This window comes from Macrotis lagotis, chromosome 3 (genome assembly GCF_037893015.1).
Source record: "Macrotis lagotis isolate mMagLag1 chromosome 3, bilby.v1.9.chrom.fasta, whole genome shotgun sequence".
Classification (NCBI taxonomy): Eukaryota; Metazoa; Chordata; class Mammalia; order Peramelemorphia; family Peramelidae; genus Macrotis; species Macrotis lagotis.
Genome location: NC_133660.1, coordinates 177,728,694 through 177,753,560, shown reverse-complemented (window position 1 = coordinate 177,753,560; position 24,867 = coordinate 177,728,694). Strand labels below are relative to the sequence as shown.

At 36.7% G+C, this 24,867-nt stretch overlaps 1 protein-coding gene and 1 non-coding gene across 2 annotated transcripts in view; one reads left to right on the top strand and one right to left on the bottom strand.

Annotated features, from left to right (window-relative positions):
* The window catches only part of TBC1D1 (TBC1 domain family member 1), a 252,928-nt gene that overhangs the window by 146,970 nt on the left and 81,091 nt on the right, over positions 1 to 24,867 (top strand). The window lies entirely within an intron of this gene.
* LOC141519808 (U6 spliceosomal RNA) lies at positions 8,336 to 8,442 on the bottom strand. Its single transcript, XR_012477443.1, has one exon. It is a non-coding gene; the product is annotated as a U6 spliceosomal RNA (small nuclear RNA).

The window sequence follows — 24,867 nt, the reverse complement described above, 5'->3', positions numbered from 1 at the left end:
AATGTAGTCCAACCTGGAAGCTGTGGAATGTAGAGTGCTGTCAGAGAATGTTTAGTAGGGAATGCTCAAAGAAGTCTGACTGCATCTAAGGTATTACCAACCTTGCTTAAGTGAACTGGTGAATAAGAGAAGATTCTGTATATTTTTAGGGTGGGGTAGTAACCCATATTTTCATCATGTTTGACTATCTGTGATATGGAATTGGGATCAGATTTGGTCTCCTTAACCAAATGATTGGAAGTTGCAAAAGACAGATTTGATATAAGGGAAAATTTTATATTTAAAGCAGTCTAAAAATGGAATGGGTTGCTTTATCAGACAGTGAGTTCCTTGTCTCTGGTAATTTTCAAGTGGTTTGGATGATTACTTATCCAAAGATACTATAAAAGATACCAAGTTGGACCAGAGAACCCCTCAATTCTCTTTCATCTCCAGGATCAAGTTTCCCTTTTGTGCCTTCTGAGAGAGGGGAGACTTTAAAACATTTCTGTATTTCTGTATTTCTCACTCTAAAATAGTCTAGTTAGTTTAAAAAAATACAGGTGGAACTAATACATATTTCTGTGGTACATTAATTCATATAATGGAGTCTCTCTTTGATATTCATGTTTTATATGTTGATTGTACTGAGGATTCAAGAATTTTAAAGATTTGAAGGCACATTAGAGATTATCTAATCCAATTCCCTTATTTTACAGATGAGGGCACTGAAGCTCTGAACTGTGAATTGTCTTGTTCAAAAATCACAATTAATGTGTCACCAAGTGGGAACTAGATCTCAGATATCCTGATTTCTAATTCAGTATTCTTTCCTTTAACCCACAAAGCATCCAAATTAGGAAATGCTTATATTTAACAAACTTTGTAAATCTAATACATTTTCTAATACCAGTGTTAGAGTTTTAGAAGGATTAAGTTGCCCTGAGAAGAAAATGCTACTTTCCAAAGTGAGGACTTCATCCCTTATAAGGAGAGCACCAAGGGCTGGGGTTTTCCATTTGGAAAGGTCACATTTCCACATATGCATTGTGGACTATGCTAAGTTATATATAGTTTTCAGTTTTGGGGCAAAGATGTGGTTCGTTGCTTTTTTAAATATCTTGTTTAATACTATGGACTTCCCCTTACCAGTAAAGGACAAAGGTATTTCCTTTATTTTAAGTTATGGACTTCCTTTGATAGATTTTTCATCTTTAGATGATGTTCATTTAAGCATTGTGTAATGGAAAGGGTGTGGTTGGGCTTATTAGTTCACAGATGTTTGAAATGCGATAGCAAAGGTAGAGAGTAGCAGAGTTTATACTAGTAGAATCAAGCAATTAATTCTATTTTGGTGACTAAGTCATAAATTTCCTAATTTCTTGCCTGTTGAGCAAGCGAAAACTTCAAAATTTACTCAGGCATTTTAAGGATTAAGTTAATAACCAAATTTGAGGAGCATGTCACTTTTGTAATTTTTCTTTATGGCCTCCTTGTTTTGCTCTTGACTTGCTTTTCTTTCCAAATGTCACTCTCTCTACTCTGACCTCTTTTTTTCAGTATTGCTGTCTATAACTCCCTTTCCGTGATTTTTGTCCTTTTTCCTCCTGACCCTACCAACTCTCTTTTCCAATTTATCTTTTGGAATTATAGGGGTATACTATATAGTCCTGAGTTCTTAGCTAAAGTATAGGAATGGGACTTATACTTTCTAGTCACTTAATTAACATTTTAAGTTTTGAAAGGTACTCTTCTAGAGAGATACATATATAACAACCACATATGTGATTATAAAATTTTTTCTCATTTAAAAAATATTTTAGAACTAGTGATAATTCTTGATATTGACCTGTGTATAGTTCACTTCCCTCCCTAAGTTTAGAGTTAGGGCCATGTTTTCTTTATAGAAGAAGATTGTTAGAGTGTCTTCTTTCCACATTTTGGAAAATCATTTATGTAGCATAGAGATTGTTTTTTAAGTCTTTGAGAGAAGTAATTTGTGAATCCATCTATACCTAGAATTTTCTCAATCTGATTAAAAATGACTTACTCAGTTTTCTTTCTGAAATCTGGGTACGTAGATTCACTATTTCCTGTTATGTTACTTTTGCTATTTTCACTTATCCATTCATTTAGTTTTCCAGTCATGTTGTTAGGTGATTCAGCATAATAGTTTCTGATAGTTTAGGTTGCATCAACTTGTGAATTACCTCCTTTTCTTTTTGATCTTGTCAATTTCATTTTGCTTTACATTTTTTAATCAAATTTTTGCTTTGTCCATTTTTAGGTTTCTTTTTTAAATCAATGCTTCCATTTGAGTTCAGTTCTTTTAGTTCTGATTCAACCAACAGTCACATTTTTTAAAAAAATCCATTAGATTCCAGGTATTATGCTATAAATGCCAAGGATACAAAGGAAGATAAAAATTAGTCCTGCTATCAAGGAACTTCCAGTCTAGTAGAGGAGATAATATATAAAAGACTATGTACACAAATAAGATATATTCAAGATAAATTTAAATTATCATCCAAGAGAAAGCACTAATTTTTTTTTTTTTGTAAGACAGTGGAGTTAAGTTCCTTGCCCAAGGTCACACAGCTAGGTAATTATTAAGCATCTGAAATCAAATTTGAACTCAGGGCCTCCTGATTCCAGGGCTGGTGCTCTATCCACTGGGCTATCTACTTACTCCTAGAAAGTACTAATATTAAAGAGAATCTAGAGAAACTTTATGAAGAAGGTAAGATTTTAGCTGAACTTGAAAAAACAGATGAAAGTGAGAAGAAAGCAATTTAGACATGGGGAGAACCAGTTTAGAATAGAGAGATCAGTTCCACAGGATTGCTGGGGCAGGATGGGGTGGGGGGAAGGGGAAGGGAGATGATGTAAGTTTTTATCTTGACTTTAATTATGATAATATTTTGTTCTTATTTTGAGATAAATTAGTTGCTCTTCTAGTTTTTAAAAATTATATGTATAATGTTTTTATTGTTATGACATTTTTTGTATGATTTTTGCCATTAAGCTTCATTTGAGTTTGCTTGTTTTGACAGTTTTTTTCCTTGATTGATTATAGTTTTTATTGCATTATGATCTGAGGTTTTGGTCACATCTGCCTTTCTGCATTTTTTAAATACTCTTTATATCTATTTTGGGGATCAGTTTTTGTCTAAATTCTCATGGGAACCTAAGGATTATGTATATTTTTTTTTTAAGTTTTTGCAAGGCAGTGGGGTTAAGTGGCTTGCCCAAGGCCACACAGCTAGGTAATTATTAAGGGTCTGAGGCTGGATTTGAATTCAGGTACTCCTGACTCCAGGGCTGGTACTCTATCCACTGCGCCACCTAGCCACCCCAGATTATGTATATTTTCTAAACTTCTCATTGAGAATTCTCAACTGAATTGTCAAATGCGGTTTTTCCAACATTTTATCCAAGTCTGTAATTCTTGTTTATTTACCTGTTGGATTTGGCAAATTCTAACAGAAAAACAGGGTGTCACCTGAGATTGCTGCTTTTCTAATTAGGTATGGATGTATGTTTATATGTGGATGTTTGTACTTGTACATTTTCATTTCAGTTTGATTTTCCTTTAAGACCCTAGTTTTCATGAGCTATGCATATACTTTAATCTTCTATAAAGTCTTCAGTCATACTACAGTATTCCTATTTGTCTCTCTTAATGGTATCTGCTTGTTGTTTTGTTATCTAAAATCATGATTATAACTTCCGAGGGTTTTTTTTTAGGTTTTCAAGGCAATGGGGTTAAGTGACTTGCCCACGGCCACACAGCTAGGTAATTACTAAGTGTCTAAGGCCGGATTTGAACTCAGGTACTCCTGACTCCAGGGCCGGTGCTCTATCCACTGCGCCACCTAGCCTCCCCGTAACTTCTGATTTTTATCTTCAGTTGAAACATAATACATTTTTTTTCTAGACCTTCACTTTGAATCTGTATAAAATCTTTTGATAAATTTATTGTAAAGAGAAATTTTTTTGAGGTTTGTTTTCTAATTGGAGCAGCCAAGTTGGGAAGATGGGTGGATGGATGGATGGATGGATGTTTGGATGGCTGGCTGGATAGATAGATAGATAGATAGATAATATAGTCAGGAAGAACCAAGTTCAAATTAGGTCTCAAACATTTACTCTGTGGCCTTGGGCAAGTCACTTGCCTCAGTTTCCTCATATGAGGAAATGAGTTTAGTAATTGTACTACCTCTCAGGGTTATTGTGAGGATCAAATAAAATAATAAAATAAGAAGTGCTTTACTAATATTAGCTGGCAACTATGGGGTGAAGCATATACAATGCTGAGCCTGGGGTCAGGAAGTTCAAATCTGGCCTCAGATACATACTTGTTATGTGATTTTGGACCAGTCACTTAATCCTGTTTAAAGTAATTAGACAAATTTTAAAGTTTCAAATAACTAAGCAAATAGAAGAGCAAAACAGAGAAGTTTTTAAAAAGTTTGAGAATACAAAAAGCATAGCAATTTTGTAATGCAAGTCACTTACGGCAAGGCCTGTCTCTTATTTTTAGTGTTTATATATTCAGTGAGCACAGCATCCTCACCTGTCAAACTGAGCTTAAAGAATAGGTCTGGGGGTGGCTAGGTGGCGCAGGGGGCAGCTAGGTGGCGCAGTGGATAAAGCATCAGCCCTGGAGTCAGGAGTACCTGAGTTCAAATCCGGCCTTAGACACTTAGTAATTACCTAGCTGTGTGGCCTTGGGCAAGCCACTTAACCCCATTTGCCTCGCAAAAAAAAAAAAGAATAGGTCTGACCACATCCACATCTCCCTGTTAGAATCCAAACTCAAATATGAAATCCTCTATTTCATTTTTAAAACCCTTCCAGACATGGCCCCTTCCTTACTTTCCAGACTCGTCAACCCCTCTACCTTCCATTCCCACAAATGAACCCTGGGGACCAGTGACACTGGCTCCCCTGCTGTTCCTTGCACAAGTACTCTTACCTGGTCCTTTTCACTGGTTTCCTCATACCTGTGACTGTAATTTCCTCATCACCACCTCCTAACTTCTCTGGTGCCCTGTAGGTCTTAGGAAGTCTTTTCCAGTCCTTCCTTAATCTTAGTGCCTTCTTCCTAGACCACCCCCAATATATCCTGTATTTATTTTATTTGTACACAGTTTGGATCTTGTCTCCCTTATTAGATAGATTGTGCATTCCTTGAAAGCAATATTTTTTGGGGTGAGTGGGAGTGGGCCTTTCTATGACCAACACTTAGGACAATGACTGGCACATAATAGACTCTTTTTTTTTTTTTGCAATATCACACAGCTAGGTAATTATTAAGTGTCTGAAATCAGATTTGAACTCGGGTCCTCCTGACTCCAGGGCCAGTAGTCTATCCACTGTGCCACCTAGTTGTCCCACATAATAGACTTTTAATAAATGTTAGTTGACTGATTTGAGAAGAAGTTTATATAATATTTATCCTGTGCTGAAAAAAGCAGAGAAGTTTGTATCGTGTTTAGAAAATGTTCTTTTAGAATAGATAAAAATTTTGTCTGCAGTTATTTGAAGAAGTCTTTTTTTGTGTGTTTTCTTATTAGTATTTACTGTTTTATTATAATCTATAATTAATGAAATTTCTGATTTTATTTTTTTTTTTATTTTTTGCATGGCAGTGAGTGAGGGGGTTTAAGTGACTTGCGTAAGGTTCCACAGCTAGGTTAATTATTAAGTATCTGAGGTTGGATTTGAATTTGGGTTCTCCTTGTTCCGGGGTTGATGCTCTATCCTCTGCACTACCTAGCTGCCTCCAGTGAAATTTCTGTATTAATCAAGTCAGGAAACTTTTTCTGTTTTCTTGTGGTTTCACTTGCTATATAGAGACTCGTGTTCATTTTTGGTTCATCAGAGTGAAGAGTAAGCAGAATAATGATAATGATGATAATAATAATAACAATAATTTGTATTTTAAGGTTTTCAAAGTGACTTTACATATTTGATCCTTAGAATAGTCCTGTGAGGGAGATGAAATTATCATCTCCATTTTATAGATGAATGAACAAGTAACAATGAAAAAGTTTAGGACATTTAAAAGCCCAGAAAAGATAAGACTTAATGGGCTCATGATAGATATCTTCAAATATTTGAAGGCTAGCCAAAGAGAATGGATGATAGCCTCTTTCTGGGTGGCTTTTGAAGGGTGAAAATAGGATCAATGGGTTGAAAGTAAATAAAGGCAGATTGGATAAGGGATTAGACTAGGTGACCTGAGGGCCTTGCCAACACTAACATTCTATCACTTAAAGCTGTTTGTAGTCCCCCCCTCCCCATGACTTTCTTACACAATCATTCAACTTGCTCAGAACAATTTAAGGGAGAGTCCAAAGTCATATGGTTGAAGTTAAAAGCAATCTAGTAAACAAGTTCTTGTTATTTTTTTCTTGGTAGCATAGCAGATTTTTAAATAAAGTGAGATTGAAAAATTCAGTCTTTAGCTACTGTAGTACTATAGGCTCTGTTTGCATTAATGTTCAGTGATTCACCAGTGTGTTTCTAGATGTTTATGTTTAGGTTTGGCAGTGCTCTGGTAGGGTAGAGCTGATTGCTATTATGTGAAAGTTAACTTAAGAGATGGGATGGCAACAGCAACATGGGAGTGATGTTCAACCTTGAAGGACTTGCTCATTCCATCAGTGCAATGATAGGGAACAATTTTGGGCTGTCTGCAAAGGAGAGTACCATCTGTATCCAGATAAGGAGCTGTGGAGTTTGAACAAAGTACAAGGACTATTCCCTTTAATTTAGGGAAAAAACAGATATCTTATTGTCTGATCTTGTTACTTCTTAGAATTCTCTTCTTTAAGGATATGATTTCTCTCTCATCACACTCAATTTGGATCATGGTACAACATGGAAACAAAGTAAAGACTGACAGACTGCTTTCTGTGGGGGTGGGGTGGGGTGGGGGGAGGGAAGCAAGATTGGGGGGGAAATTGTAAAACTCAAATAATATCTTTAATAAAAATAAATAAATAAAGAGATGGGATGGCATTGGAGGTTTAGGGAAGACAGGCTATTTTTTATATCAAATCTTTCCATAAAATTTTTTTGTACTTAATTTTTCTTTGTACCTAATTCAATCAGTCTTTTTATATAAAATGAGTTTTTGACTAATGTCAAATTCATATTAAATAAGAAAGTTTTTTATGCTGAATAAAATTTAATCTTTTGCAATTCAAAATATTTTGATGTTAGAAGTGTTATTTTGCTTTCATCATCCTTACTGTAGATGTATGACTGGTTTAGTATAAAATTATTTATTTTAAAAGATACCCATTGCTATATAATTAGTGAACTTTAAAGTGAATTAGCCATTATCATTGTTGTTAATTTCAAGTTCTACCAAGAAATAAAAGATTCTGGGTTGAGTGTTCTGATTTTGGACTATCTTTTTATTATAGATTTTATTTATTTTAAGTTTTACAATTTTTCCCCTAATCTCACTTCCCTCCCCCCATCCCTCACAGAAGGCAATTTGCCAGTCTTTTACATTGTTTCCATGGTATACACTGATCCAAATTGAGTGTGATGAGAGAGAAATCATATCCTTAAGGAAGAAGCATAAAGTATAAGAGATAGCAAGATCAAACAATAAGATATCAGGTTTTTTTTTCCCTAAATTTAAGGTAGTAGTCCTTGGTCTTTGTTCAGATTCCACAGCTGTTTCTCTAGATACAGATGGTCTTCTCCATTGCAGATACCCCCAAATTATGTCCGATTGTTGCACTGATGGAATGAGCGAGTCCATCAAGGCTGATCATCACCCCCATGTTGCTGTTAGGATGTACAGTGTTTTTCTGGTTCTGCTCATCTCACTCAGTATCAGTTCATGCAAATCCTTCCAGGCTTCCCTGAATTCCCATCCCTCCTGGTTTCTAATAGAACAATAGTGTTCCATAACATACATATACCACAGTTTATTAAGCCATTCCCCAGTTGAAGGATACTCACTCAATTTCCAATTCTTTGCCACCACAAACAGGGCTGCTATGAATATTTTTGTACAAGTGATGATTTTCCCCTTTTTCATCCTCTCTTCAGGGTATAGGCCCAGTAGGGGTATTGCTGGATTCAAAGAGTATGCACATTTTTGTTGCCCTTTGGGCGTAGTTACAAATTTCTCTCCAGAAAGGTTGGATGAGTTCACAGCTCTACCAGTGGTGTAATAGTGTCCCAGATTTCCCACAACCCTTCCAACAATGATCATTATCCTTTTTGGTCATATTGGCCAATCTGAGAGGTGTGAGGTGTGGTACCTCAGATAAACTTTAATTTGCATTTATCTAATAAGTAATGATTTAGAGCAATTTTTCATATGAAAAATATGGAACACTTCACGAATTTGCGTGTCATCCTTGCGCAGGGGCCATGCTAGTCTTCTCTGTACCTTTCTAATTTTAGTATATCTGCTGCCGAGGCAAGCATGATTTTGGACTACATTGATGATTTCCAGAATAAATATTTTGATGTTAGAAGTGTTATTTTGCTTTCATCATCCTTACTGTAGATGTGTGACTGGTTTAGTATAAAATTATTTATTTTAAAAGATACCCATTGCTATATAATTATAAAAGAAAAATTCAGTAGTTTAGATATGAGTTCAATTCAAAATGAAGAAACAAGAGATTCTAAACATTGTGAACTCTAGAAGCTTCATACTAAGATCATTAATACTTTCTTCAAGAAGACATTCAGAAGGTGTTGGCTGAACAATATAAGTACCAAGAAAATTATTATATACCAACAGGTATATAAGACAGAAAACAACTATTACCAACATGGAATTAGCTGTCTGTGAAATCAAAACCATGAACTTGTTAGATCAAAATTGAAATCAGTTCCAAATTAGAAGAAAGATAAAAATTAGAAGATATTGGACACAATTGAGTCAACCCCAAGCTGACCTATTTAAGCAAACTATGGATGGTAAAAAGAAATGGGAAATGAATAAAGGAACAGATATTGATTGAAGAACAGTGATTAGCCAGTTGGATTTGGAGTCAGGAAACCTGAGTTTGAATCTTGTCTCAGACACCACTATGTGACCCTGAGGCAAGTCTCTCTGTGCTTCAATACTCTTTACTCATATGGAAGTTGAAGGCATTGGATGCCAGTTCTGGTTCTGATTCTTTGATCCTATAATGATTACCTTTTCCTAGAGCAGGGTAACTGAAATAAAAAAAAATCACTACGGCCAGAAATTCAAAAGAACTAACAATTGTTTTTTGCCAGTAAGCTTTATTTCCTCCTTATTGAACAGAGAAATATGATCACCTAGGGCTTAGAATATAAACTAATTTTTAAAAAAAATCTCACCACAGAGAAATAGGAGAAGATCATGGTCAATACTAATTCATAAAAGAGCAAAAAGCAGTGGTAGAAAAGCAAGTTTATAGCAATTGGCAAGAGTCATTTAAACCAGGATATCGCAAGGGCATTTGAGGGTGAAATTAATAGGTCAACAAAGAGATTAAAATAAAAAAAAAATCTGTCAGGGTTTCTGTAACAAACTTTTTTTCTCCTCTAGTGACAATGGAGCCATCACAGTTTAGACATGTAATGTCACAGTCTCCAATGTTCTCTATGGAGAAGGAGAAATGAGGCTCAGTCATTTTTAAACAGTTATTTAAGTACCAAACACAGAACTAAGTTTACAAAGACAAAGATTAAATAATTTTTGCCCTCAAAAAGGATACATTATATTAGAGGGAAATACTTTATAAGAAATACAAGGGACAACCAGGTGGCGCAGTGGACAGAGCACCAGGCCTGGAGGCAGGAGGACTTGAGTTCAAATCTAGCCTCAGACATTTAATACTTACTTAGCTGTGTGACCTTGGGAAGTCACTTAACCCCAATGAGTTGCAACCCCCCCCCCCAAAAAAAGAAATATAAAATGCATGTGAAGTAAATGCAAAGTGATGGAACCTGCAAAAATGAGAAGAGCAGCTGGGCTAAAATAATTATTAAAATTCAGAGGAGGCCTGTAATAAATCAGCTTGATTTTAGCTCCCCCCCCCCATTTTCTGGTGTATTATCTGTATGACAAAGAATTTAAAAAAGAAAAATAATCAGTTCAGCAAAATCAACCAATGCATTGATTGTGTCTGACAGTATATGAAACACGAAACAAAGAATAGAGAGTACCTCTGCAAAGAATAGAGAGAGAGGGGAGGGTATTTTGTCAGTTCTACATGGCCAACATTAGCTCATAATTGTCACTCGGCATCATGTTGTTTTTGTTGAAATGTATTTTCTTAAAAACCTAAAAAGGGAGGGGGGCAGCTAGATGGTGTAATAGATAAAGCACTGGTCCTGGAGTCAGGAGTACCTGGCTTCAAATCCGGTCTCAGACACTTAATAATTACCTAGCTGTGTGGCCTTGGGCAAGCCACTTAACCCCGTTTGCCTTGCAAGAAACCTAAAAAAAAAGGTATTTTCTTTTTACTTTGTTAGAGTCATTGCATATATTATTTCCCTGGTTACTGTAGCTGTTCCTCTGTTTTATTCTTTCCTGAGTTTTTCATATTTATCAGTTCTTATGGTATGATATGGTAATATGGTAATGTATGGTTTCTTTTAAAAAATCCCAAAATTAGAAAAAAATTGTCATGTGAACAGTAAAGTATAAGAGAGGATTCAAAATATAAAGCAAAAATAGGCATTTCAAGAAAGCCTATATAATAAATAATAACATTGTGTTCAAAGTTGTCCAGCTTTTCTTTTCTTCCTTATAAGTTATCTTCTGTTTTCTGCTGTGCACTGTCTACTTTATTCTCCCACCCAAGGCCACAATTAATTGTAGATATATACATACAAATACATATATATGCACGCCTACATAATATATATAATATAATATATATATATATATCCCCTATGCACACAATACATATACCCCCTATACACACATTCATAAATATATATTTAGTTTGTATGTATCTCTCATTTTTATATCATTTCCTAAAAGTAACAATACTTTCTCATTCTTCTACTTATATTTCCTAACTTGCTAATCCTTAACCTGCTGCCCTTCCAAGATTCCCTCCTTTACATATCCTTCTATACTTCCCCTCCCCACTGATCTACACACCCTTCTATATAACCCCTTATCCTATTCCCTCTCCCTCTTAGCTCAATACCCTCCCTATTCCCTCCTCTTATTTCTTTCTACTTTAAAAGGCTTTAATACATACATACATACATATACATGTTTGTTCCTTCTTTAATCCATTCCTGTTGAGAGATTTCCAGAACTACCTGTTCTCCTTTCCCATCTGTATCAACTTCTGTATCAGTTCTTCCTCTCATACCTCATTTTATAAGACGATAACTTTTAAAATATTTTTCCTACACAATTTCACTTTTTTTAGAATTCCATCCAACTCTGCTGTACTCTGATCTCTTCTTTGAACTTCTCAGCTAATAATAATCTTAGATATATGGTGTATTTTCTACATATAAATAGAAAACAATTTGTCCTTATTTGAATCCCTTATATTTAATCTTTGATGTTTACCTTATATTTCTGTTGGATCTTTTTTTTCTTTTCCCTTTTAAAAAATTTATTTATTATATTTATTTTATTTTTGTACAAATGTTTTTATACATTACTAAAATATTCTTGTTTAAGAGTAAACATAGTGCCCCTCCCCCAAAAAATATAGACCCTCATGAGCAATAAAGTAAAGGAAAGAGGAAAAATTAAAATAATAATAACAATAATAATAAGGACAGCTAGGTGGTGCAGTGGATAGAGCACCGGCTCTTGAGTCAGGAGCACCTGAGCCCAAACCCAGCCCCAGACACCCAACAGTCACCCAGCTGTGTGACTCTGGGCAAGCCACCCCAACTCGATTGTCCTGCAAAAGCCAAAATAAAATAATAGTAGTAGTAGTAGTAGTAGTAGTAGTAGTAGTAGTAGTAGTAGTAGTAGTAGTAGTAGTAGTAGTAGTAGTGGCTAGGTGGTGCAGCGGACAGAGCACCAGGCCTGCAATCAGGAGGACTTGAGTTCAAATCCAGCCTCAGACACTTAATACTTATCTAGCTTTGTGACCTTGGGAAGGCACTTAAACCCATTGAGTTGCAACCCCCCCCCCCCAAAAAAAAAGAAATACAAAATGCATGTGAAGTAAATGCAAAGTGATGGAACCTGCAAAACTAAGAAGAGCAGCTGGGCTAAAATAATTTTTAAAATTCAAAGGAGATCTATAAGAGGTCAGCTTGATTTTAGCTTTAATGAAAGATGAATCTCAGGCTATCTGAAAGAGGAATTCATACAATTGCTTGAAATCAAATACATTCATTATTATTTTCCATAAAAGGGGATCAAGAATATTATCACCATCCCTTTGCTTGTGGGCACTGTGGTACAGTGGAAGGTACCCTGATTTTAAAATTAGACAATCAGAATCTTGGTCCTTCTAACGAATTCTGAGACTGTAAGTAGATGATTTCACCTCTCTCTGGATCTGTTCCTTCAAATGTAGAATGACGTAGTTGGCCTAGAAACTCTCTGAGGTCTCTGACTTCTGGGATGATATTATATAAAATACTTTGCAAATCTTGGAGTTCTATCTAAATACTAATCATTATTGTTATCTTTGTCATCATCATTTTATTGCAACTACTAAAATTACTATGGTATTGTGCTCCGTATAAAAGTTTAATTGAGGATCACTTAAGACTATAATTCCATACATAATAAAAATTGTTGCCCTGCTCACCCCCTGATGGAGAGCACTTAACTTGCTCATTTCCATTTCAGTCCTTTATACATCTCTGTTCTTGCAGAAAAAATGCTACCTTTTTCTGTTCTTGCTATTTATGCCATACTTAGCTTTCTTTCACTGGACAGTTAAAAATCCTCATTTCCTACATTGACTTCTCCTTTCTCTTCTTTAACAGTAGTATTTTTTGGAGTCTTGGGACAGTTGTTAGAGTAGGAAACTGCCTACGTATAATGTTATTTGAGGGGCTGGAAGGGGAGAGGCGAGGCATCATTGCCTGTCATGCTAGTCTATGGAAGCGTCATCTTGCCTGCAGTCCAGCATCTGGAATTAACTTTTGAAAGGTACATCTCCCAGGGAAGAGTTAGACTGTAACCTTCCAGCTGACTCCTGTATTATCCTATAGTAACTCCTGGAGTTAAGATGATCCAGAGCCAGGCAGGGCAGAAAAAGGGAGGAGAAAGGCACTACTACGAGAGGTGCGTGCAAGTCAGTGAAGACAGACTTGGCAAGACTCAGGGCCGCTCTCTGTATCCCACCGCTTCAGTGATTTGGACTTGACCACCTTGGGGCCTGTATTTCACAGGAGCTGAACTGCTCTGGCAGCAAGATTGTAAACTCCCTAACAAATAGCAGTGGTTGTCTTAGGCCATAGTCCTCTCTCTTTCTCTTAGCCCCTAGCCTAGCCCAGATTCCTGGCAAGTACTTGGCTGGAGGACAGGCCTGGAAACACGAGTAGGATCTGATGTGCATTGCACGTGGATGCTCTGGTCCTCGTGCTTTGTTTACCACCGTCATTTCTTGGGAAACGTATGTTCCTTGATGGACTGAGGAGACCAACCCATCCTGACTCTCACCTTTGCTACCTGTATAACTTTGGACAAATCACTAGGATTCTCTTAGGACCTTATCTGTAAGCAATGGAGGAGTTGGATCACACCCCCTCAGATCTGCCCCAGCTTGAACTCCACAAACCTGGGATGCTTTCTCGTGGTGTCTCCTTTGCTTGAACTGTGTCCATTTTTCTTACCTTAAAAAAAAAAAAAAACCAGATTCCTCTGTGCCAACCTCTTCCACATCTCCAGCAATTTCAGTGGGGAAAGGGCAGAAACTGAGCAGTAAGTAGAGAGGTTTTGTCTGTCTATCCATCCATCTGTACCTTTTGACTGTCTCTGAGACGCTATGGACTAAGAGATGGGAGCCCTGGGTCCTTGTCCATCATGGTCCTGGTGACACCATGGCATTGACCAGTGCTCCTCCTCCCTCTGGGCCTCATTTGTCAGTCAGCTGGGAGGGGCTAAATGATGTCAGAGATCTCTGCCGGCCCTCGCCTTCCCAGCTTGGATCTGTTCCTTCATCATTATGAAAGGAGAGGAAGCAGGGACATTAGCCCCCAAAGAAATGTTTATGCTGCTGGCCAGGCCCGGTGGACAGGCAGGACGTTTCCTATGGTGACGAAGTCCAGCTTCTATAGCACGTGAGATCTGGCCCTGGGCCCCTCCCCAAACATACGCAAGCTTCCTGGTCTAGTTGATACTGAAGTATTTAAACTTGTTGCTTTAACTTCTCTAAGGTGTTTTACAAAATTGCAGCCACTGAGGGGCAGCTAGGTGGTGCAGTGGATAGAGCACTGACCCTGGAGTCAGGAGGACCTGAGTTCAAGTCTGGCCTCGGCCACTTTAATTACCTAGCTGTGGGACCTTGGGCAAGTCACTTGTCTTGCAAAAAGAACAAAAAAGTTGCAGCTACCATGGTTTGAAATCCAATATGATATAGGAAGTTTAAAAGGAAGGAGGGGGAAAATTGATTTCCCAGATCAGCAGATCGCATTCCAGCTGGGGGGTTTCTCTTTGTTGTTTTGGTGTTATCTTTCATCCAGACTCTATAGCCTCTTTACAGCTGCCCCCCCCCAAAGCCGTTGTCCTTCCTGACTCCATGTTTGATTTTTTTTTTTCTTTATAATTTCTATCTCTCTTACCCTTGGGATTTTCAAGAAGGGGAAAACAGTCCCCAAATTAGCCTTATTGGCACTGCCACCAGTCTTCTCTTCATAATCAACAACTTTCTGCTCTCCCCTTAGCCTGAGGCTGACCTTGAAGACTAGAAGGGAGGAAGGGCCTAGCACACGGACCATATGATGAATTAGCTTCCATTGAAGTTGGTATTTAACTGGATCATCACAAAAGGAAATGTTAGCCATCCATTAGTTTTTTTTCTTTTAATTCTGGCTAACCAATCACTTAGCCTCTTGCCCTCCATTTCCTCAGTTATAAAAAAGGGTTCAGGAAAAATCTTGCTGTCTGATAGACTAATCATCACTTGAGAAGGCTTCTATTTTATAGTTTTTCATTTAGAGAAGGCTCCTATACCCTAAAATTTTAGAGGACGTGTCAACCTAGGAAAGGGGGTGGAAAGCTCTCAGCAATTAAATTCTGAAGACAAAGATAAAGATATAAAGAAAGTGTTTTAATTAAAAGATTTTTTCCAAAGCATTTAGTTTTTCTATCTTCTACTTCCTCCCCTTACTGAAAGAAGAGAGAAAAAGAAGCAAAAGAAATTCCCATGTTTTCCATTTCCAAAAATGTATTTCTTATTCTGTGTATTTAGTGCATCATCTCTGTTATGAAGTAGGCAGTTTTCTTCATCAATCCTCTGGAATAATGGTTGATTAATTAGTTAAGTTAGTCAAGATCAGAAATCTTGATTTTTATCAGAATTGTTTATTTTTATAATAACGATGTTAATAGTTTAACTGTTATTCTAGTCCTATTCACTTCACTATGCATCATTTTATACATATTGTCCCAAGTTTCTTTTTTTCTCATGTCTAATAGCATACTACTATTTCTTTATGATCATTATACCATAATTTAAATTCATATAATTTAAACATTTTCTATCAGAAGAATTATATTGAGGATAAGGTAACCACTGTCTTAACAGGCCACTATGAATGTAGAAGGAATACCTCAACTTAGGAAACAATTATATTCATCTTGTTTTTAAAAAATAAAATTCAAATCTAGTGAGTTGGTACCAATATGATTTGGTTTGTCTGTGTTCCCTTCAAAATTTCCTTCTGCACTTTTTAGTATATTTTTAGAATGTTTCCTGCATGAGTATTTCTTTTTTTACATCACTATCATTACTCAGACATCATGCAGTACTAAACTTGTTTCCTTTTGTGAGAAAGTAATTTTCCTGGCAGATTGAGGAAGGTTGTAGTATACTTAGATTTTTTTCAACTCATTTAATGCAATCCCATATGGTATTCTTGTGGATCAGATGAAAAGATATAGATAGATTTTTGGTGTCGTTTGATGTGTTTAGTATAGGTTGAATGACTAGACTCAAAGAATAGTTATTGATGGGTTGATATAAACTTAGCTTCCCAGGGATCTTCACTATTGAGCATTTTTTTTAGTGACCAAGGTAAAGGAATAAGAAGGAAGGAAAGAAAAAGTCATTTATTAAGTGCCAACTGCTTGCCAAGTAAGTTTATAAATATCTCTTTTGCTATAATTGTCTCCATTTTATAGTTAAGGAAATTGAGGCAGGTTAGACTTACCCAAGATCACAAAGCTTCTAAGTGTATAAGGCTGTATTTGAACTCAGGTCTTCCTTATTCCAGATCCAGTACTGCTGCATAGGTATCATGAATAACAAATATGCAGATTTTTAGCAGTTATACTGAATAACTCAATCAGGATCCCAAATGAACTTGACTGTCTTTAGAAGGCTGGGCCAAATCTAATGAGATGAAATTTAATAGGCAGCAATTTAAAGTTCTACTCCAGTGGCTCATTATGTTACAGAGGAGCCTCTGGCTTCTTGAAGGTTATGCTAATAATGTACAATTTCTGGCAGGTTCTACCAGGCCCAGCAATAGATTTATCATTTCTTTCTGTCTTAACTATGTTTACAGAGACTCAGCAGTGGTGGTGGTGGTGACCCCACTGTGGAGTAATGAATTTTTTTTTGACCTCTGCTACTCTCAAAGAGCATGTTCTAAATTGTAGAGGGGTTTAACTCTGTGTCAGTGGAAAGAATATCCATCCTGAAGACATTAGATATCTTTAAAATGTTAATGTGAATATAAATTCCACTATTAAGTGTTTAAAAGTCAGTTTCACAAGTGATGGATAGGGGGAGACATGGCTAACTAGTAACTTTTGTGAAAATAGAGCCAGAGGTTTTATTGAATGTAAACTCAAAAGGAGTCATTAGAGTGATAGAGCCAATAAAAAGGCAAAGGCAATTTTATTCTGTCTATGTTGAGAAAGATTTAACATTGAGAGAGGATTCTTAGCAGAGCTTCATGGTGAGGAGATGCTTGACTAGGTCTCCAAATAGACTTTGTTGATCTGGTGATTGGGCTTAAAAGTCACTGTGTTGTTCCCAGATTAATTTTTCTTGTTTTCTCTTTACCTTTCCTGTCTTTTTAAAAAGAGAGTGCATCATTTTGCTTTTATCTTTTTCCTTTTCAATAATGTTGTTAAGATTAAGGCCTTCAGAATAAAGGTTCTGTGTTAGTACACTGCCTCAGAAATCCATCCTTGCATTTTCTCTTCTTCTTACCTTGACCCTAACTCTGACCTGAGTGCTGTTAATTTCCTAACAAACCTCCTCACCTCCAGGATACCCTCCATAATGTATTCTGAACTTTTGGGTTTATTTTTTAAAGGCAATTGATTATTAAAAATGTTTCTTTTATTCATCAAGCAAGCTGAAGAAACTAAATTAAGTATTATAACAATCCATAATTTAAAAGAGTTTGTCATGGTTAAATTAAAACAGTTATTATTTTGGAGACAGGTGTATGCCTTTGCCCCCAGAGCCTCCTGAACAGACACCATGCCTCTCTGTAACCTTTCCCTCCACCCAGCTACTAGTATGTTCTTCCCAAAACACTGCTGATTATGTCATTTCCCTGCTCAGGAGTTTCCAATGGTTCCTAGTTACCTATGGAATAATGACCACACTTTTTAGCTCCTCCTTTCAAGGTTTTTCCAATCTAGACCCAATTAACGTTCCATTTTTATCACTCACTACTCTTCTAGGCTCACCCTATGTGTAAGACAAATTAAAAGCCTCTCTTTTCCTTATATGTTTCCATAACCATTCCTGGCATTCCTTCCATCTAAACATCCTGTCCTTACCAGGCCTTCAAGACCCATTTCACCTATTACTTGTGGGAAGACTGCTGAGTGTTGCAACAAGAAGTAGTCTCTACCTTCTCTGAACTTTTCTAACCCTTCATTGATACCTTTCTCATGGTGCTTTCCATAAGTTGCCTTTCATTAAGGTGATTATTTTTGACTAAGTCAGTGATTTTACCTGCAGAAGGAATGCCAGTTCCCCTAGGTCCTGCCTAAAGGCAGCTCAGTGACCCCACCCTGGATGTGAAATTAGGGAAACCCAGGTTCAAATTCAGCCTCAGGGACGACTAGGTAGGTCAGTGGATAGAGCACTGGCCCTGGAGTCAGGAATACCTGAGTTCAAATCTGGCCTCAGACACTTAATAATTACCTAGCTGTGTGGCCTTGGGAAAGTCACTTAACCCCATTGCCTTGCAAGCCAGACAAACAAACAAACAAACAAAGAAAACCAAATTCAGCCTCAGACATGAACTACTGGGTCACCCTGGCCAAGTTACTGACTATCCATCTGGCCTCAGTTTCTTCAGCTGTAGAATAGAGATCATCATCACACATAGCTCATTGTTATGAGTATCAAATGAGGTGATCTTTGTAAAGTGCTTTGTCTCGTAAATCACTTGGCACCTAGTAGGCCCTTAATGGTGTTTGTTATCTGCTGTCCTCCTGGTTCCTATCTGGCCACTGGACCAGGATGGGCTGTTTGGGGTGGGGGGTGAGGCTGGTAATTTAGCACATCACCACTCACTCCAATCCAATTTCCAGGCTTGTGTTGGTATCACCTCCCTGATGCTGGAGCTTCTTCGAAAATGAAGGACAAACATCCTTTCCCATTGAGGAAATTCTCTACCAATGAAGTTTGGCAACAATTGAAGCTGTAATCTTAAAGAGTTGTATATGTGATTATTTATCTTTTTTACATATGCATACATATATGTTTTATCACTCATTTTGGATTTTAAGTTCCTTGAAGAAAGCAGCTATCCAATTTCTTTTGTATTTTCTACCACATTTAGAATAGGTATTCAGTAAATATTTATTGAAAGAATAAATGTATTATTTGTTGCTCCCAGTGTGCTCCCATAGGAGTGATACCATATAGTCCAGGACAAGACATGGTTGTCTCTGAGAATTTCCTCTCAAGGGAGATTGTCCAACTCCTAGACCCTGGTTTCTTTGTTAGTGTCTGATCGGTGAATTAGAGATAATTTTTCAAAGAGATAATTTTTCATAGCACTCTTGGAAGTAGGACACTTTGTCCAACAGCTGTCCAGTGTTAATGGAGGATTTTTTTTCTTTTCTCTTAAAAGTACACATGACTTCTTCATGTTTCACTTTAAAAGTTTCTCCAGCTGCTAGTGACAAAAGATGCTGCAGTTGCTAATCCTATAGTTAGCTTTTTTTCAGGTTTAGTATCCAATTTCAGTTCCTCTTCCAAAATACACTTGTATTATGTAAACACAAAAGTTTTAGAATGACTGACATTTTTTCGTTGACATGAGAGGGAGCCCAGGAGGTGGTGGGCTGTGGAATGTTTTTTTCATGGAATGCAGTAAACGTTGCATTTTCTTGGATAGATAGCCTAGATTAGTTAACTGGGGTTTGTTTTCCTTCCTCTTTTCACTGGCTTTCTTGATGATTTTTAAGAAATCACTTAGTAGTACCCTGTTTGCTAAAGGTCAGAACTATACAATGAAAACAACACTTGCAGACTGAGGACTCACAGATTTATCCCCCAGGTAAAACCTTGGAGGTCGTCTTCTCCGACCCTTTTATGGATGAGGAAACCAAGGCTGGGGATTCATCGTGAGAATCAAAAGTAGTGTACTCTGAACATTACACATGAAGTTACATGAATAATTCATGGTTGGTTTTTCAACCATGTTGTAGGCATGGATCAAGATTCCGTTCATACGCTCTGTTCAGTAATAAGCTTTCTGGGAGGAGACATGTTTATATGCCATAAGAAGGAAAAATACAATAATACGAAGCTGTCAGGAGATCATTTGATGTGTGAAATATTGATACATCTGCCTAAACCAGACTTACAGTTCCACTGGGTATGACTTAAATGATAGCAGTCTACTCTGGCACCTGAATTATTACTGGCTTTAAAATTCTTATCATTCCATGGGGGGTGCTTTTGAGAATCTAATTTAAACATTCCATATCTTGTCATTAATTTCATTTTATTATTTTGATGACACCCCACAGTATGTTGTAGTCTGGTGGTACTTTTGTGTAAGTGGTTAAGGAAACTTAAATCCCTTCTGATTAAGTTTGTTGATTAAGTTGAAGTTTGCATATTTTGTGAGAAGTGGACCTCGTATTTTGCAGAGGAGAAAATGGTTGCCTTGAGTCCCATACAGTACTTGAACAGAACCAAGGTCATCTGATTTCCAGACCAGTGCTCAAGCTACTGAATCTTTCTGCATCCACAACATCCTCCACATCTCCATTATCAGAAGGAGTACAAGTTAGCAAACTAGTCAAAATTATTTGGGGGTACTTCCCCTTATTAGTGTATAGCCAACAAGAAGACTACCCTTAAGAGTTGTTTGCACAATGTTGAACACATTTTATTGCTTAATAAGTGCTTGCAGATTGATTTTTTTTGTTATATATGTCTGTTTCAAGAAATAGCCAGACAATATGTGCAAATGTATTACATGAGAGGTAGATGTCATCATGGAGAGAGAACTGGTCTGAATGACAAGGAGATCTGGATTCAAGTCACACTTAAGATCTATCATAGGACCCTGGCACATTATTTAACTTCTCATTGTTCTAGGCAACTCAGTAATATTCTAAATTTTAAGAAAGCCCAGTTTCTTCAGTGGTCTAGGTGAAAAAGTAAATATTATGTATTACACATATACACAAGCAAATGTAATACAAAATCAGGACTAAAGTGTTCTCCAACTCTTTTGTCCTAAGAACCCTTCAGTGGATACTGTTTCATTCTTCTCAGTCACATTTACCAATGAGAAAAAAAAAAGCAGAGCATAAAATCCAGATTTGTTTACTCCAATCTGGATGGTGAGATATTACAAATACAGAAGAAACATGAGCAACAACACTGTATATAATAGATGAGTTATTAATAAAATCAATGAAAAATGTATAAATTATCATTCAGTTAAATTTGCCAAACACTTATTAAATGTTTAAGATATACACCACACATTGGGGATGTAAAGACTTAAGGAAACAAATAGTCTTTGAAGACAAATATTATTACTGAGCTGCATTACAGAGTCTTCCCAGAAACATTTTAAAAATTAATTTATCATTTTTCTAAACTCAAATACTATTCTGCTTGGGAGAGAAATGTAGAAAATGACACATCCCCTGACTCTTAACACAGGATAATTTTGAAGTAACAATATGATAGAGCATAGTTGTACATTGTTAATATTTTGCTTCATCAGATAGCACTTAATTTTTTAGGTAGCCTTGAGAGTTTTCTAAAACTACTCAATCTTTCTAAAACCACTCCTTTCGAGGATACTGCTTCTATTGCCCTGAAGTAATGAAAGAGACTTCCTCCCTCTGATCAATGCCTTAATCCCTTCAGGGTGATCAATTAAGGATCCTGGTCAGAACATCATTCTCTTTCAGGTAAGGAATCCTTAAGTGCATCAGTGAGTGAAGATCAGAGGATTGTTAAGGAGTTGATAGTTAAACAAACACTTATAAGGATTTCTCTTTCAGCTTAAAAAATGTCTGATTAGACTACTTTTAAAATACTGTCTTTATATTTCTAAAAAGAGGGAGAAGTTCTTGATTCTACAATATCAATTTTATCAATTCTATCTACAATATCAAGGGATACAATATCTACCACCCAATTAAGAAAATACAAAGTTATTTCAAGAGAATGTGAATTATTGCACCTAATAATTGTTGCCCCATAAAAATTCCATGTCTTTATTATTTCTCAGTTTATGATTAGTAATTTACCTGCCACTCTTAACAATGGGTGATATTTTACATAATTGACTTGGAAGTTGACTTAGGGGAAAAAAAATTTCTCTATAGCCTGGGCTGACTAGGTTAATTTGATCAGAAATGAAGCAATCCTTTGTAGGTGGGGGAGGGGAGAACTAAATGTTAGACATTATCAGCAACATTTTCATTTTGATCTTGTTTGATCCTAGGGAGAAGAGATAGTAATAAAAAGAAAAGGCAAAGATCAAGTGTTGGCAGGTAGAGAGGGCTGCAGGAAGAATTCTCAGTGCAAAAGGCAGTGATGTCAGGTCAAGATTTTTTCCTTGTAAGTCACTGTTTTGTTTTTCCCCAAATGAAAACAATAGCAAATGTAATTAAAATGATAATTGACACTTATAGTTTGCAACTGGTTTACATTCTCATTTGATCCTCAGAACAACTTGTAGGATAAGTACTTTAAGATTTATCTCCATCAACAGGAGTGATGTTGGAAGAAGCTGTAGCTACTACTAAATAGTGAGTGTCCTCTTTTTCATAAATTGGAATTTATTTTAGGAGTCTAACCAATAGACTCAGTAGAGATACCAAAAAGGTAAATGAATCTAGAAACTCTGCCACTTACACATCTAGAATATGTCTGTTATACTTAAGTAACAGAGGCTAACCAACAGGGGCATATGAGATGGCTAAGGAGGAGGAATAGTTGTTAAAACAGAAGGATGAGGTATCCTCCATGGAAGAGAGAGATGAGAAAAGGTGAAGTGCACCCATATTTTATTAGGAATTGTTGCATGAGAGTTGCTCTTAAAATCAACTCCATGTAACTGTCTCAAAGTTTTTAACTGGGTTATCTATATTAGCTGGATCAATTCCCAAGTTCTCCTTGCACAAACATGAAAGCATGTTAAAATGTTACTCTGAATAATAAACCAACAGCCAGTGTTCTGGAATGTCTGCCAAATCTACCAGGACATCTTACAAAAATTACTTTGTTGAAATTAGAATCTCTTGCAAACTGGTGGGAGTGTAAATACTTCCAGTATGAGATAAAACAGCACATTAGTCAGATCTGTAATGTGTCCAGAAGAATTCCCAATGGCCCAAGATTGGGGGGGATGCTAAAAGAAGTGTAAAAGATCTGAAATGTCCCCACTCTAAAGGAAGGTGTCAGATGGAAGTGCCCATATGTTCCAGAACAAAACAAGTAAACAAGTCTTACTTTAAATGATGTAATTGTTAAAGATTGCTGATTTCTTTCCATCCCTTCTTTTCCATTAGATGTCCCCCCTGCCATTCCTCACTCTCACTTAATAGCTCTATATCTTGTCCTGTCTCAATGTAGCCATACTTCTCCATTTTCAAGGAGCCCTCCCTTCTTCCATCTGTCCTTACTAACATCCCAAATCCCCACTTTTCCAGGGCTAAACTCCTTAAGAAGCCTATCTATGATAGGTGCTTCTTGGTCTTTTCCTCTCAATTGCTTAACTCTCTCCAGACTGTTTCTGACCCCATCATTCCACCAAAACGACTCTCTGCCAAACCTTATGGTCTTTTCTCAATCCTTCTCTTTCTTGACCTTTCTGCAGCCTTCGAGACTCTTGATTTAGATTGTTAAGACTTTATTTTCTCCTGGTTCTCTGTTTGTCCAGTCTCAGTCTCTTGTTGGATCTTCATCTAGGTCAAGCCCACCAATTGGGTAGCCAATGTTCTGTCCTGGACCCTCCTCTCTTCCCCTTTAAAACTCTTTTACCTGGTGATTTCATTAGTTTCCATGGATTCAATTATCATCATTCTCTGTGCTCATGATTTTCAACTACACTTAACAGAGATGTTTCTCCCAGTCTCCAGCCTTGCATCTCCTATGATTTGTTAGACGTCTCACACTGGATGCCCTATAGAGAGACATCTTAAACTCAACATGTCTCAAACTGAACTCATCCAAATCCTTACCTCTTCCAATCTTGCCTATTCTGTTAAAGGATGTCATTATCCTCACAATCACCAAGATTCACATCTAGATGTCATCCTTAATTTCTTACACTCATACCCCGAACCTCCATAATGCCAAGGCTCATAACATCTCTTACATTCACTTGCTTTTCTCCTTTGATACTGCCACCATGCTAACAGCCCTTCTCTTACTAGTAGACTATTACAATATTCTCCTAGTCGATCTACCCCTTCTACTCATCTTCCATTCAGCTATTAAAGGGACATTTGTAAAGTGCAGATCAAATCATATCATTCTACTTCTATTTAACAGACTCTCATGGCTCTGTGTTGCTTTCTGAATCAAATATAAAATTCCTACTTTGTTTTTCCTTGTGTGAATTGCTAGACCTGTCACTTTTGAGTGTCTATAAACTCCTTGAAGAAGTCCTTTAGGTTTCCAGAGTTTTATGAACTATGTTTGATGTAGCCTAGTCTAGTAGATATAATTCCAGCTCCCTTGCCCTTTGGAATATCATATTTAAAGCCTTCCTATTCTTTATTGTAAAAGCTGCTAAATTTTGTTATCCTTCCTTGACACCATGATATTTGAATTGTTTCTTTCTGCTTTACAATATCTTGTCCTTGATCTGAGTGCTCTGGAATTTGGCTATATATTCCTAGGAGTTTTCATTTTGGAATTTCTTTAGGAAATGAGCAGTAGATTCTTTTAATTTCTGTTTTTCCCTCTGCTTCTAGAAGAATGGTGCAGTTTTTCTTGATAATTTCTTGAAAGATGATGTCAAGTCTTATTTTTTTTTAAATCATGGGTTTTAGGAAGTTCAATTATTTTATTTTATTTTATTTATTTAGGTTTTTGCAAGGCAAATGAGGTTAAGTGGCTTGCCCAAGGCCACATAGCTAGGTAATTATTAAGTGTCTGAGGTCAGATTTGAACTCAGGTACTCCTGACTCCAGGACTGGTGCTCTATCCACTGCGCCACCTAGCAGCCCTGGTTTAATAATTTTAAAATTATTTCTCCTTGATCTATTTTCCAGGTTATTTGTTCTTCTGAGATAGTTCA